Below are 17,571 nucleotides of genomic sequence, written 5' to 3' on the forward strand. Positions count from 1 at the left end.
ACCCCATTGAATTTTCTAACACGGTCAAATACATGATCAGAGGTCTTCCTTCGACTAGTGGTATCAGAATCGGAGGTTCCTAGAGATATTTCTTGATTTTGTCAAAAGCTTCTTGGCATTCGTCATTCCATATCATCTCTTGATCCTTCCTCAGTAATTTGAAGATGGGTTTACACGTAGCGATCAAGTGGGAGATAAATCGGGCAATGTAGTTCAAGCGTCCCAAGAAACCTCTTACCTCTTTTTCCGTACGGGGAACTGGCATTCCTTGAATAGCTCTCACTTTAGCTGGGTCAACCTCAATTCCTTTACCACTGACAATAAAGCCCAAGAGTTTACCGGATCTTACGCCAAAGGTGCATTTGTTCGGATTCAGTCTCAACTTGTACTTCTTCAACCTCTCGAACAGTTTGTATAAATGATCGAGATGTTCTTCTTCATTATGAGATCTAGCTATCATGTCATCCACATATACTTCTATCTCATGATGAATCATATCATGGAACAAAACCACCATAGCACGCTGGTACGTTGCCCCGGCGTTCTTTAGACCGAATGGCATTACTTTGTAACAGAAAGTGCCCCATTGCGTCACGAACGTAGTTTTCTCCATGTCCTCAGGTGCCATCTTAATCTGATTATAACCCGAGAATCCGTCCATGAAGGAGAATACTTTGTGTTGAGCGGTATTGTCCACCAGAACATCGATGTGCGGGAGTGGAAAGTCGTCTTTGGGACTTGCTTTATTCAGGTCTCGGTAATCTACGCACATTCGCACCTTACCATCCTTCTTTGGCACTGGCACCACATTAGAAACCCATTGAGGATAAGAAGTAACGGCTAGAAAATCGGCATTGAATTGTTTCATAACCTCGGCTTTGATTTTCTCAGACATTTCAGGACGCATGCGGCGAACCTTTTGCTTGACAGGACGGCAGTCTTCCTTCGTGGGCAGCCGATGCACCACTATATCAGTATCCAACCCGGGCATGTCTTCATAAGACCAGGCGAAAACCTCTACATAGTTATGCAACATCTGAATCAATCTTTCTTTGACACTGTTTTCCAAACCTGCTCCTATTTTGACTTCTTTTCTATCCCCTTCAGTACCCAGATTTACGACTTCGAGTGACTCTTCATGCGGCTGTATAGTCCTTTCCTCTTGCAGTAATAGTCTGGCAAGCTCTCCAGGGACTTCACAATCTTCCTCACTTCCGTCTTCGGCTTGGTAGATTGGATTTTCAAAGTCATGATGAACAATAGCGGAATTATTATCAATAGGATCCAGAGTGGATACGGATCTGCAGTTTGTTACGTGAGTGTGTGTAAGAAAGCATAGCTTGTTTGAAAGACGACAGGAAAAATAAAGAGCGCAATATTTGAATGCGAAAAGGTCCATTGATTTATTGAATATGAAAATATGCTTATGAAATGACAAAACCCTTAACAAATTAGCTATTGTGCCCCGGGCATAGACACAATGCTTGGAGAAGTTCAACTGAAAAATTAAAAATTTGCAATACTAAATGGACAATAACAATTACTCCTGACTAAAGGAGATCGGGAGAGTGTCTTCAGCCTTCCAATTGTTGAGTCCGTCACCAATTGTTGGGTAGATCCAGCTATCCAGGTCGCAATCACTGTCAGCCTCTTCTACAGCATTGATTTGATCTTTGACCATCTTCTCAGAGCTAAACCCCAGACCAGATTTATCAGACTTGTAGGGTATGTCGATCAGATTGACCCCAGCCCGTACAGCCACCATCTTCAACCACAGCTTGAGCGTCCTTCAGGGAAACCATGGCAGGAGGAGCTCGAATAACCTCGGGCACAAGGGGAGTTGGCTTAAGGACAGGACTAGGCGGAGGGACCACTTCAAATGACTGAGACGGAGTCTCGAAGAATTCACCATCCATCTCGACATATCTGAATGTATGCACACTACTGACAATGTATTCTTCTTCCCCACACACAGTGACGATCTTACCCTCTATTGGATACCTCAGCTTTTGATGGAGAGACGAAGCTACAGCACCTGCCTCATGAATCCAAGGGAGTCCCAGTAAGCAGGAATAGGCGGGGCGAATGTTCATCACATGAAAGGTAGTATTGAAGACTTGAGGCCCTATCTTGATAGGGAGAACCACTTCACCGTGGACAACACTCTTTGCACCATCGTAAGCACGCACCACAATGTCACTAGGCTTCAGTTCAACGCTCTTGCAGTCAAGTTTATCGAGCACGGCTTTCGGTAACACATTCAAAGAAGAGCCATTATCGATCAACACATGAGACAGGGTGATCCCTTTACACCCAATGGAGATATGCAGGGCTTTATTGTGGTTCTTTCCCGCTGGCGTCAGGTCAGCATCAGAAAAGCCTAGGCCATTGTCAACAGCCAAGTGAGCAACATAATTTTCGAACTGATCGACAGATGTTTCTTGAGGCACGTGAGCAGTCTTCAAGAATTTTACCAATGCATTGGCATGAGATTCAGAAGATAACAACAAGGATAACATTGAGATCTTAGACGGGGTATGCCCCAACTGTTCTACAACATCAAAGTCACTCTTGCGAATGATTTTCAGCACTTCTTCTATTTCTTGTTTGGCAACATCTTCGGGAGTAACTTCGACCGGTGTCTCTGACTGAGAAGGATTGACTGATTCCTTTCCTCGAGTTTCAGGAGCTGGAGGTGAGATCTCTGGAGAGAAGATCCTTCCGCTTCGAGTAACTTTACTAGTCCCCGCAATGTCATTAGGGTTAGCAGAATCACCAACTTGCTTTACGTCATGGATGTAAACATCACCTCCATAGTTCCACGGAATGGCTTTGCTTGAAGAATATGGTACTGGGCCAGGGGCAGTGATGATTAGAGGAGCTACCCTGGGCTCAGCAATAATCTTCACAGGTACTCTGGGAGCAGTAATCTTTACTGGACCTTTGGACCTTGCAATCACAGATACTTCTTCAATAGGGTTTTCCGCCTTAGAAACCCTTTCAAAGAGGATTGTACGACCGTCCATCAGTCGTTGGATACCATTCCTCAATTTCAAACAGTCCTCGGGCCGGAGTATGCAGAGATTGCAATCTTCAGTACAACCTGGAAATAAACCAGCTCGCAATAAATTCCTCTTTATGATCGGGAGAGGAGATGTTAAGTCTGCTACAGTAGTGATGAGAGAATCGTCATCGAGAGCATTAACAGCCTTGTCATGATTAGGCATAGGTGCATTGATGACATTAGGAGTCTCCGGCGGCTCGAACTCAATTTCCCCAGCGTCGATCATGTCCTGAATTTTATTCTTTAACAGCCAACAATCGTTTGTATCATGCCCGGGGCTATCGGAGTGATATGCACACCTGGCATTGGGATTATAACGAGGCGAAGCAGTGTTGACATTTGCAGGAGGACCCCTGAGAGTGATTAGGTTTACCTTTAGCATACTTTGCAGTGCTTGTGCTAAAGTCATGTTGAGCTTGGTAAACTGCCTTCTTGGTCTGTCTTGTCTTTGCTGGAAGTTTTGAGCTGGCGGGGCTGCTATCGTCACTGCTCCAATGGCATGGTCACCGTTCTTCTTGTTGTGACTCTTTTGACCATACACAGCATTCGATTCATTCTTCCCATGGTAGGACCTTTTACTGCTTGTAGCAGTAGCTGCCTGTAATTTTCCACATCGAATGCCGCTCTCCACCCGTTCACCTGTCAGTATAAGTTCAGTGAAACCTGATGAAGAACTCCCCAGTAGGTGGCTGTAGAATGGGCCAGTCAGGGTACCCATGAACAGGTCTACTAATTCTCGGTCAGTCATAGGGGGTTTGACTCTGCCGGCCAAATCTCTCCATTTCTGAGCATACTCTTTGAAGCTTTCTTTAGATCCCATGGCCATATTCTGCAACTGTAGTCGAGTAGGCGCTAGCTCAGAGTTGTACTGGTACTGCTTATAGAAAGTCGTTGCTAAATCAGTCCAGGTGCGGATGTCAGAGCTCTCGAGCTGATAATACCATTCCAACTGAGTGCCAGACAGACTTTCTTGGAAGAAATGGATCCATAATTTCTTATCAGTGGTATGCGGCTGGATCTTTCTCACATAAGCCCTTAGATGCATCTGAGGACAAGACGCACCATCGTACTTAGTGAAAGTGGGGATTTTGAATTTGCGAGGAATGGTCACATCGGAGACCAGACCCAAACTTTCGAAATCCAGACCAGGCGCCTTCTGACCCTCCATGGCTAGCATGCGTTCTTCCAGCAATTTGTACTTATCATCTCTTGGAGAGTACTGTTCATTTTCATACTCTTCATCATCATCCTCAGGGTTAGAGAAATCAGCATTCTCCTCCTCTGAATCATTTTCTGCCCCCTCTTCTGGGCCATTCGGGATTCCAAATTTGATTCCCGTAGCCTGTCCTTTACGCCTTCTGCCCGGGTTAATGAAACTCACAGCTTTCTTGTCCTTCTTCTTTTCGGCCAAAAGAGCCTTCAGTTCCTCCTGCCCCTTGGATAAGCTTAGCATCATCTCCTTGAATTGAGCATTCTGAGTCTGGAGATCTTTGACAGTCTGTTCGAGATCCATTTTTCTGTTTAAGAGCAGACCGTGAGAATATGGTCTTTTAGAACACCTGTTATGCAATGTTATGTTATGCGATGCAATGTATGAAATGTTTTCAAGGACTTTTGGAATTTAACTTTGCATAAATCCCCAACAAGAGAGAAAGGTTTATTGTTACTTTTTTTTTTTTATCAATGTTCATTACAAAAGGAATAATAGTAAAAATACAATGAAAGCTCAAGTCTCCCAGGGGCGACTTCTTTTTGGGCGAAGATATGCATTGAGTCTTCGTTCCTCATTAAGCTGACCGGTGAGCTCTAACACTTTCTTCCTTTCTGTATTGAACTGAGCTTCGAAAGTATCTCTCTCCTCTCTCAACTGGATCCAGGATCTTTTCAATTCCTCAACATCAGTAGGCATATCTGGATAAGGAATGATCTGGGAAGTAGCTCCTTCGACCCCTGATTCAACAATCAATGGTCCGACTGCAAGATATGGCATGACAAGTTCGCGAGCTCTGGCGCGTACCCATCTGAGATAAGGCTCCATAGGAATAGAATTTTTCTTTCCTAAAGTGCTTCTTTTCACCATGCCCCAAGCTCGTACGAACCTTTGGCGGAGACCTTGAGAGTCATTGTCATAGTCAAACACTGTACCTTGAATAATCATTTCATGTGGACCATCTCTTCGAGCATGCCCAAACTGACGTAGGGCTAAGGCAGGATTATAAGTAATACCTCCTCTTATCCCCATGAGTGGTACATTAGGGAATTCTCCACAACGGTCGATGAGGGTGACATTTTCTCTGAGATTGGGACACCAACGGATGTCTGAATGGGAGAGTGCCATTATCCTTTGAGACCATTTCAGATTTTGATCATTCTTCAAGACTGATTGAGGGAGGTGCGAAATAAACCACATAGACAACAAAGGTACGCAGCACATGAGAGTCCCTTGCCTCCTCATAGTACGAGTGTGAAGGGAATGCAAGACATCTCCAAGCAAGGTAGGCACAGGATTATGAGTGAGGAATATCTTAATAGCATTCACATCTATGAATTGGTCCGGATTAGGGAATAGCACCAAACCATAGATTAGCAATGCTAGAACATCTTCAAAAGCATGGACATTCGCAACTTTTAGGAATTCTCGGGCCTTACTTATCAGAAATTTGGCAAGTAAACCTTTCATTCCACTCCTCGTTACCCAATTGGTCTCAATGTCAGACTTTGTCATGTGTAAAGCTGCGGCCACTTCTTCAGATTTTGGCATCTTTTCTAAACCACTGAAAGGTATTTGATCAAGGATAGGTATCCCAAGCAGCTGGGAGAATTCTTCTAATGTGGGTACCAACTGATAGTCTGGGAAAGTGAAGCAATGATGTTTAGGATCGAAAAACTGGAATAGAACTCTCATCATATCTTCTTTGAAACCAGTGGTAACCAAATTGAGGAGATGACCATGTTTCTTGTTGAACTGAGCATGATCGGGAAGTTCTGACACCAAATCCTTGAGTTGAGGAGAGATCATTACAAGATTGATCCGGATAGTCTTCCTGGAAGCCATAACCTGTTCAACAGAGCAAAGCTAAATTCCTAAGTCCTTGAAATGGTTAGTATGATGATGCTATGATGTTATGATGTTATGATGTTATGCAAACTCAAGTATGTCACACAACAATTATTCCTAGGTTTTAAGGCTTGCATGAGTTCCATAGGTAAGTACCCTCCCCACTGAAGTTTAGTTGGTTCAACCTGTCCTAGAATAGTAACCGGGTTCTAGAAGGATCTCAGATCATCGACCTTTCTTTAGGTCCACTTCAGTGCAACACCAAGTGGTTGACCGAAGCTTCCCTAAAGTCCAATCTCAAAGAGTGTAGTATCGAGTATCAACCAACCTCAGTCGGAACCGAAGCCAGTTATCTCACTACTTTCTAATGGCTAGGATGAGTCAATTAGGGTTCTAAAGGTCTGGTTAATGCTTTAATGACACCACGCGGAAGCCAAATTTTTCCTCAAGTAACATGAGGAACATCAGGACAACCAAAATATCACATTAACCGTAGCCATCATTTTAACCATTCCAGTATACGCCGGATAGTCGCGATGATCTATTGCTACTTACCTAAGGTACACTAGATCCGGGTGTAGGATCTTTCACTCAAACAATCCCTTAAAGAAAAAGGAACAATTTAAAACATAAATGATTTTTAAGGTGGACCTCTCTTTATCGTCCCCAGCAGAGTCGCCAGTTCTGTCATACGGTGAACTGGACTTTATTGGATTTGTAATCGCAATGTCGCGGTTAGCAAGAGTCGCCACCGACTTTTCTTTTATCCCATAAGGAAAGGTGGAAAAGAACAGGAAAGACCTTAATTTTAAATTCTTAGGTTCGGGAGGTACTTTATACAAAGGGAAGGTATTAGCACCCTTTGTATCCATGGTTATCCATGGGCTCTTAATTGCTCAATCATTTATGTTTTCTAGTTTGAAAAAGGTGGTTGAGAAATGTGTGAAAAATGTTTTGAAAATGAGAATTTAACTTTGTAATGATTCTTGCATGAATGTATACAAAGTGGTTATCTCGTTTGGTTTTTTTTTAAAGTAGTTAGAAAAATATAACTCGGCAATGATCCTAGTACGGATGTATGCTAAGTGGTGATTTTCCAAAAAACGATATTTGAAAGGTGTGAGGTGTGAAAAGCATTTTTTGTTATGAATGAGCAATTAAGGTTATACCTGTCCGAGGTCTTTCCGGGCGTTTCCTATCCTTATGAGGGTAAAACTGTCCTTACTATTGGGAAGTAAGTAGTTTTCCCTTGGGATGTAGAAGGGTCATTGTAGGGTCGTCGATCGGTCGTCGAAGGCAACAGTTGTGAGGATACCTTAGCATTCGAAGGGACTATCATCATTTAACCGTAGGCTACACCGAAGGGTCGTCAAGGGACAAAATCGTAATTTTGAAGGCAGCGTCCGAGGGACTATGATGATTTTACCGAAGGGTCTTTGCTAAGGATATCCCCATATTCGCGGGACATGACCGTAATATCATAATCGTGGGGTAATAAAGAGAGGTCCGATATTGTTTATTTAAAGTCCGGATTTTAACAATTAATTAAATAGCCGTAATCAGTTAGGTAATTAGGTCCACAGGAAATCAATGAAATCAATACATTAAAAATCAAACTTGGTGATTCAAGATGAATCTCCATATTAAACTTAGGTCATCCAAAAGCCATCTCCTCAAGAATGTCCACACCTAAAGCGGCATGCCTAGCCGGTTATTTCTTTGGAAGTATGCTAGCCTTTACATCATGCAACACACGGATTAGAGCATTGAGGCAAAATACAATTGGAAATTGCACCATAAAATGAATATAACAGTCAGGAAGTTAAGCCAAATAATGCAGAATCGTGATTAGGTAAACACAAAATGGGCAACAAAGAGACAAAGCAGCCCCTGTCCCGTTCGCCTCTGCTTCGCCTAGCGAAGGCTCAGCGAAGGCTCGCTGCGGGCTCGCCTAGCGATGAGCTAGCGAGCGGCCACGGGTTTGAAATTTGAGAACAGTATGACCTCGACCTGCGGCATGGCTTATGGCATCCAATACATAATTATATGGTTCAGCATTCACAATATTCAGGCACACTTAAATTCACATGCAAAACTTCCAATATGTTTATGAATTCAATTATAATATCATCCACAAGTTAAGAACATGAAGCGGTACCACATGCCAAATAAGAACACAAAGCGATATCACATGCAAATTAAGAACCCTAAAGCGATATCATAGGCCAATTAAGAAACTAAAGCGATAATAGTGATGCAAACCTGTTTGCAATCGAATTGCAACCTTGAATTGGCGAGCCGGATTGAGTTGGGCGGCGGTAGCTTCGGAGCGGGTGAGCGGCCTTCAGGGTTTCCGTCTTCCGAATTCTCTGGATCAGCAGGGTTTCCGTGCTTCTCCCTCTGGGTCTGTGTGTCCGTCTCTGTGTGTTTTTTTTCGTGGCAGAGGAGCAGGTATTTATAGTAGTGGTAGTGGTGACCTAATGGGCTTAAAATGAGGTCCAAAATTTCAAATTCTCGCAAGCTTCGCTAGGCGAAGGAATTGCTCGCCTAGCGAGCAAGCTAGGTCTGGGCTTTTTTTCCGGATCCAACGCTTCGCTGGGCGAGTGGCATGATGAGATGTTCGCTAGGCGAAGGGACTGCTCGCCTAGCGAGCAAGCTATTTTGGGCCGCCTGTGGATTGGGCCGCCTGTGAGCTGGGCTTTCGTCCATTTGATATCAGTGCCTTGCAGAACAAGTCAGAGGGTCTTGGAAAATGCTTTGTAATACCAACGGGCAAATTTTGGGGTATGACAACACCCATTATCTATTAGTTGTGTTTCTTTGCTACCATTGAGTGAATAATTAGAAGCCATGAATAATTGCTCCTTTTGTTGGTGGTGTTCAACAACTTGGACTGCAAAAATGAAAGCTTTGTTTTTTGCAAACCTTTTCCACGTGAACAAGTTGATTGTAGGCTCTACATTTAACTCGTGGCATATGCCAACAATACTTCTTTAAATGAGTATCCTTTTTGCAATATTGACAAAGTGGAAACTTCTTTTTCCAACTCTCTCCTCTGTTGTTGACTTCCTCCCCTTTTCCTTTTCATTTCTCCTCACCAAAATATTTTTTCCTAAAACTGTTATAGCTTTAGTTTTTGCTTTTGATGCTGGCCCCAAAAGCACCTTCAACATTATCTTCCATCCTTAAGATCTTTTCTACTCAGTAGCTAGCAAAACACTAATAAGCTTTGCAAGTGTGATTTGAGAAAAGTCCTTAGTTTATTCGAAAGATGACATTTTTTCTTCAAACCTCTCTGGAAGACATACCATAATTTTTTACAAAACTCTTTGATCACCGAGTTCTTCTCCCAGCAATCTTATTTGTGAAACAACCTTCAAAATTATGTCAGAAAATTCTCTAACAGTTTCAGTTTCTTTCATTTTTTAATGCTTTAAACTCTCTTCTCAAGTTCAACACTTGCATCTTCTTCATTCTTTTACTCCCTTGAAACTCCTTCTTTATCTTGTCCCAAGCTTCTTTTGCAGTCTCAAGATTCAAGATCTTGATAAATATATCATCATATAGTGTTGCATGTATTATGGCAAGTGATGTTCCTTCTTTTTCCACTTCCTCATTGTGATTTTTTATTTGAGCTATTGTTGGGTTATTTAGAATACATGGTGGGTTGCTTCCATTTTACATATAATCTCATAAACTTGTAGCTCTCAAATAAGCTTTCAATTTTGCAGTCCACAAATGATAATTTTCTCCTACGAACACAGGAGGTGGAGGTAACTATTGGAAGCCACTTGTGGTGTTTAAAGGCTTTTTATGAACGTTTTCTTGTTGTTTTTCTTTCCTCGTGAACCCAGTAAGATCAATTAAGCTCTTGATACCATGTAAGAAAAACAAAAATTATAGTAAAGTGGTGGAGAAGGGATGAATAGAAACCGCAAAATAATAAAGTTTTGGAGGAAAATGTTTTGTTGTTGAGTTGCATAAAGCTGAAAAATACATTACAAATATATAGAGCCAAGCAATAAGCTTGCCTATTAGAGTGGAAATAAAATCCAAAGCAAATATACTCTAAAAAGTAGGCATCGTTAGCTTTTGCCTACTTTACTATCTTAACAAGCAAGAATCTAATAATTATAGTAACAACAACATGTAAAGTAACACAACAAGTAAAGTAATTAATATGTTAGAAAAATATCAATTTCTAATAGCTTCTTCAACCATATCAGTTGGACTCCCATTAAGAAGGATTGATACAAAAGACAAACTAGTGCATTGCAAAATACATTTTATTCACTTTGATGAAAACATCATTTTGATCATCATCGTATCTAAGTACTCCCATTCGACTGAACCATAACTTTTTTCAAAGTCTAATTTAAATAAGATTAGATCTTTCTTTAATTTTTTTATCTCTTAATGATACCATTTAAAATTTGACGACTTTTCATAAAAGCAAACTAAGTCTCTAAGATGACTTTACCAATAACCTTCTTCAAACTATTAGCAAGAACCTTGCCACAATTTTATAGAAACAACTTATCTAAGAGATATGTTTGAAATTAAAAAATTGTTGTGATTGGAAAATTTTGAGAATTAAAAATAATAAATGTGCAGCATTATATACATATATGTTAGAATAAAGTTATAATGACATAAGCGAGATAGTCAATAAAACGTGGGGGAAAAACCTAATAGGGCAAGCTTGATTTACATATAAGGATATATGGGATAGATTCCTTACATGAATGGCTTATCTGCATCCATAAATAGAAGTTATTTTAAAAGTGGCATACAGAAAGTTGGTCAGTTAAATTAGATTTACAAACCATTAAGTGCGATGGAAGTATATCAGTTAATAATCGTCAACTATTATATGGATGTTATAGTCAGATGAAAGGCCATTGTATTGATGAACATTAATGCAATAATGAAAACATAAGAAGAAGGAGAAGAAGTGTGGTTATAATAAGATGAAGGATAATAGATAATTGGGGAAACAGTCAGACATGGAACATATACAATGAGGTTAGACTAGTTATACAATCAGTTGGGTTATAGAGATGTATTTTATCAATATATTCGACGTCCACTGTGAGGTTCAGTATAGTTTTCCAAGGCCACACCTTCAAAAACCCTTAACAAACTCATTGTTTTCCAAATGGTGAGAAATACCGAAAGCAAAATCAATGATGACTGATGGGCCGTAACAAAAATAATGGAAACAATGTGTAAGACCCCAATTTTGATCCTAATATCCCTCATGTTATTCTCATCATATGCATTAGCATTGGGATCACATGTTGGCATCCTCCTTACCCCTCATTAATTAGGTTTGCATTGGGAGAGATCACCAAGCACCATATGATTGTATCATACTTTGTATTTTATCATTTTTACTAACTAAAATACCAAAAATATAACTTTGTATAAACTAACTCTTCTGTAGGTAGGGCATGTTCTCACCTTTGATTTATCAAGCTCACATCTAGGGTTTAAAACCCTCAATGTAAGGGGCTCAATCAAGAATTGGTTTAATATGGCTCTAAGTATCATATATGAATCCCCATGATCTTCACATGTTATTTTGATCAAGAAATCATCAAGAGTTTGGAGTTGGTTTGCCTTGGAAACCCTAATTCATTTGGGTATCTTGTGTAACTTCTTCAACAAGTTTCTTCAACAATTGATCAAATATTTAAAGGGATGCTTCAAATTACATCATATTATGGATATATGATCCTCCATGAGTCCTAAAAGTTAAGAGAATGAAAAGCTAGCAAGTTGGTTCATGGTGGTTGACCAGAGGAATTCATCTGATCAAAACTGGGGTTCCCTAGACCCTATCTCCTACAATATTTGTCATATTAAAATGATTTCAAGAGAAAAATTACTCTAAATGATATTCCAAATAACTTTCATGTTGGGGTCTAGAGCTAGTTTTGCTTGGAAAGATTTTTTTTATGGTGAAAGATTATAGGTCATTTTGTCTAAACCCTAATTTGGAGGTCAACTTCCCAAGGCCATAACTTGCTCAATTTTTATGAGATGAAATATTTCCAAGTTGCGCAATCAAATTCAATATGTCTTATGTTTGTAGGATGAGCAAATTCAACTTTTATGTGCATGTGATATGAGGATACATTATAGGTCATTTTGGACCAATGCCATTGAACAAATGATTTTCCTCAACTTCAAAAATGCATAACGACTTCATATCAAATCCAAATGAGTTCAAATTGGTGACCATTTTGAATCACTTTGAGATAATTACAACTTTGATGAAGGAATTTTTCTCATTTGAAGCTCACATAAAAAGTTAGTCAAGGTGGAATGAGTAAACATATGGCTTGACACTTAGAAAACTTTTTGACATGTTTGATTTTCCCAACTTTCACCTTAAAATTCATCATGATACAAGCTTCAAATGAACAAGTGTTAAACATGAAAGTTGTTCCTCTTGATCTAGCCTTTCTAAAAAGTATAATTTCATCCCATTTGGACAAAGTATGAGTGACTTGAGCATGGATTGAACATGGATGACCATTTGGCATAATTGAACTTGCATTCTTCATACACAATTGCATGGCTTACCAATGTGACTTCAGCAATGTTAGTACTCATTTTTGGACCTGAAGAGATGATTACATGGGCCTATCACACGCCCATGCATCCATGCAATGTACATTGCTATTTTTGGAACTTTCATTTCAAGTGTGCATTTAGCAATCATATGGCTATAAATAAAGACCCTTGTGATGAGAATTAAGGACCCTGCGCGCCAACTTTGAATCTTAATCTTCAAACCCTCTCATTCAAAGGATAAAATTGAGAATTTCCATTGGAAATTAAGTTTGAATCTCCACTATTTTGAGATTTAAATCTCTAAGAGTCATGTATCTTTTGCTGATTCATTTCCATTCCATCAAGTGTCCTGAGCAAGATCAAGAGCAATTGAAAGCAAGATCGTGTTTGTCATACCCCAAAACTTGCTTGTTAATTTTTATGATAAATGGATTCATTCATGGCATTCATTTCACATCTGCATTCATTCATTAGCATACATTCTCATATAAATTATAAATTTTAATTTATTTATTATGTGATACAGATATAAAAAATAATAATAATTTTGGTTATCTGTATGATATAAATAAATTTTATATATATAAATAAAATAGTTTTAATTTAATGATAAATAAAAATAGATTTGAATTTTAATTGTATAATTAAAATTTTAAATTAATTTTATTTGTTAAAGCTCATTAAATTATAATAACTATTTTTTATAATTTAGTGACTCATGTTCCATTTATTCATTATTTATAAATAGTATTTATTTAGTAATTCACGTTTTTTACTTAATAAAATTTATTTATAAGAGTAACATTTTTTAAAAGCCCATAAATTATAAAATAATTTTGGATGATATAAGTAAGAATAATTTTGATTTTTTTTTAAATGATGAAAGTAAAAATAGAAATAGGTTTAAATTTTAATTCAATTATGTAACTAAAATTTAAATTAATTTTTATTTGTTAAAAGTCATTTAAATTATTCATTATTTATAATAATATTTGTATTTAATAAATATTTAGCAAGGTTAAACCCTAACTCTCCTAAAGTATAGGAAGGGATCCAAATATTTAGCAAGGTTAAACCCTAAAGTATAGGAAGGGATCCAAATATTTAGCAAGGTTAAACCCTAAAGTATAGGAAGGGATCCAAATATTTAGCAAGGTTAAACCCTAAAGTATAGGAAGGGATCCAAATATTTAGCAAGGTTAAACCCTAATCCACACCATTATAAATACTTCATAGGGCTACAGCAAGGGGGGGAGAGGAAAAAGAGGAGAGATACAGGAGAAGAAGATACACAAGGCAAGGCAGAAGCAAGAAGATTCACGGGCAGGGAAAAGAGAAGCAACCATAAAGCACTCATAGCCTGAATAAGAACAACACACATACAGTGAGCAAGCTAGAAGAATCAAATCCCCAGTAAGTGTTCATTATGGAATTTGCATCCAGCATGATTACCTTGCAATACTCCTTAATTCATGCATGAATAATATTGGTTTAATCTATATATTGAGATGATGTATTCATGGTTTGGTGGATGTTGATATTGTTTTATTCAAGTATGCATCTGTTCTTGATATGTCATAGCATGTTGGAGAAATTCTATTTGCATGATTAAAGAATTATATCTGCCATTTAATTATTATTATATGAGTGTTGTTTCTAGCATGATTATGTTTATTTCACATGTTGTTATTACATAATAATGATGATGATGATATAATGGTGATAATATAAATCCTTGGTTGTCTTTAACATGTATGTGTAAGGTTTGTTTTATCATTATCACTTGCAGTAAAGAGAACTAATACATGAGTAAAATAATATAAGCTTCTTGATTTGTGCATGGCTATTTTTATTATTGCATGATGATTACATATGATCTTATTTTATGTGTGTGGTTTGATATAAGATGAAGTTACAGGTTTGTTGTATTCACATGAAAGAAACAACATGAGAAAAAATAAAGTAGCTTGCCGTAAGAGAGAAAGTTGTAACATGCATGGTGGTGTTGTGTCAAAATGGAAAAATCCATGTAGAATTAATATATATTTAAATGAAGGTGAATAAATAACGAATGGACCAACATGGCTCGTTGGTAGCTCCCCCTCACTATTTTTTAGCTTTTCAGTGTTTTACTATGTTTACTCCCTTTCCACTATAATTAATTCACCACTATTTTTCTATTATTAAAATAAAACCCATTAATTAATTTTCTAATTAATATATTATATTAGTTATTTAAACTAGGATATAATTTAATCTAGTTTATTAATTAAATTTTTATATATCACTTAATTAATTAAAATGGGCTATTTTGAATAATAAAAATCTAATTATATTTTTTTTTCCTCTTTTCTTTTAAAATTTCTATCAATTTAGTCTAAGTTTTCCCATAAATTCATAAAAAAAAGTTTCTATTATTATAGACTAAAAATATTCTTAATTCATTCTTAAATTTTTTTTTATTTCTTTCTTTTTAGTTTAATTAGGTTTTATTATTTTGTACGCCATTTTAATTTTGTACTCGTTAATTAAGATTTAGATATTTTATATCCCCTTTTAAATTATGTACCCCTATCTCGAAGCCATGTAATAGCGTAGTCTTATTTTTCGCACTTTAATTTTTCCGTACTGTGAATATAACTGTCTAGATGTATGCTAATAGGATTGCATGGAAAGATAAATAATCGAACTTAGATAAATTAATTCAAGATAATATATCTGAATCCAATCATTTCCACACTTGCACCTCTAGGGTAACCCTCTCTTTGTTGCCTTACGATATTACGGTCATGTCCCGCGAATGTGGGGATACCCTTAGCAAAGACCCTTTCGGTTAAATCATCATCATCCCTAAACAGATAAGTCATAGTCCTTTCGATCAAAAGGTCAATGTCCCTACAAGATAAATCATAGTCCCTCGAACGTTGCCTTCCAATATATGACCTTGTCCCTCGAACGTTGCCTTCGAATATATGACTTTGTCCCTCGATGACCCTTCGTTGTAGCCTACGATTAAATGATGATCGTCTCTTCGAATGCTAAGGTATCCTTACAAATGTTGCCTTCAATGGCCAATCGACGACCCCACGATGTCCCTTTACATCCAAAGGATAAGACTACTTACTTCTCAATAGTAAGGACAGTTTTACCCTCCTAAGGATAGGAAATACCTATAAAGACCTTGGTTAGGTATAACTCTTAAATGCTGGCTCACAGCTTAAAATACTTTTCACACCTCACACTTTTCACAACATCTTTTAGAAAATCACCACTTGGTATACATTCGCACCAGAATCATCACCGAGTTATATTTTTCTAAACATCTTTCAAAATCAAACGAGATAAACACTTTGTATACATTCGTACAAGAATCATTACAAAGTTAAACTCTCCTTTCAAAATATTTTCTAAACACACCACATTTCTCAAACACTTTCTCAAACAAGGAAAACATAAGTGAGTTAAGCAATTAAGAGCCCATGGATAACCATGGATACAAAGGGTGCTAACACCTTCCCTTTGTATAATGTACCTCCCGAACTCAAAATCTAATCAAGGTCTTTCCTGTTCTTTTCTGCCTTTCCTTATTGGATAAAAGAAAAGTCGGTGGCGACTCTTGCTATCCGCAACATAGCTTTTCAAAGCAAAAACACAAAGTCAGTTCACCGTATCACAATGTTCATACAGACCTGCATTGAAGGTATTTTCCAGAAATTTTGATCTCTTCGATTCTCACTCAATTCTCCATAATTCTTCTTGATCTTTGGTTGTTTGAAGTCCTACCAATGTAGGCAACAAGATTAAGTTGCTTGGAGTTAGGAGAAATTGAGGCCAGATTCGAGCTCCTGAGCATTTTTACATTAAATTCATGTCCTTCTTTTTAATTTTGGTGATGGTTGTGAGTGAACCAGTTCGGTGAAGTTCGCCGGAGAAAGAGACCGGAGCTTTGGCTTCGGTGGTGTGCTGGCGCTCATCTGAACCACATGATCCATTTGAAATGATTTAATCTCGTGCATTGGTTTTATATACCATCCTTGTAGGACCACTTGATCTGCCACCTCAATTAATGAGGGAGATCAAGTGGTCCACGCTTTTTACTATTTTCTGATTTTTATTTTATTTAGTTTATTTTCATTAATTCATATTAATTTTAATATTGATCCAAAAAATATGAAAGTTTCACCAAAAAAATTTAAATAAATTCCTCTTTCATTTTCTGAATTAAAATTATTTTTTGGATCATTATTAATATTTTTCATGATTTAATTATTTTTGTGAATATTTTTAGTGGTTTAAAAATAGTTTTATGTTTCTAAAATTAATGAAATTTTTTCTCCAAGATCCTTTGACCTTGTTTGACCTATGATAAATCTCATGGCCATTTATTTGGTGTTTTGATGAGGTTTTAGGATTTTGATCAACCATAATTTAATTTAATGCGTTATTAAATTGATTTTAATTGTTTAATTGCAAAATAAATTGTGTTGAGCTTTTGATATTGACTTGTTGAGTTTGACTTGTGTTGTTGGGCCTTGGTCAAGGTTGATTTGACTTTGTTGAGTTTAAATCATTGGATTTAGGGGATTGATGAAATGTACATTTCATCTCCCAAAATGAATGAATGATTTTAATTTGATAAAAGTCCTCCTTTGACCAATTTGTGTTGATTCCATTCCCCCACCCTCTTCATCTCAATCCCATTCTATTCTCATTCATTTCATGGACCTATGATGTCTCTATATCTTAAGGCTAGTTGATTGCAAAATCAACATAAGTGTGGATGAGATTAGGTTCACCCCTTTTGCATATTCTTTTAAGTGTGGTATGTTTTAGGAACATGGTTCATAATACCATGTCTCTAACATAC

The sequence above is a fragment of the Lathyrus oleraceus genome, chromosome 4, assembly GCF_024323335.1.
Source record: "Lathyrus oleraceus cultivar Zhongwan6 chromosome 4, CAAS_Psat_ZW6_1.0, whole genome shotgun sequence".
NCBI lineage: Eukaryota > Viridiplantae > Streptophyta > Magnoliopsida > Fabales > Fabaceae > Lathyrus > Lathyrus oleraceus.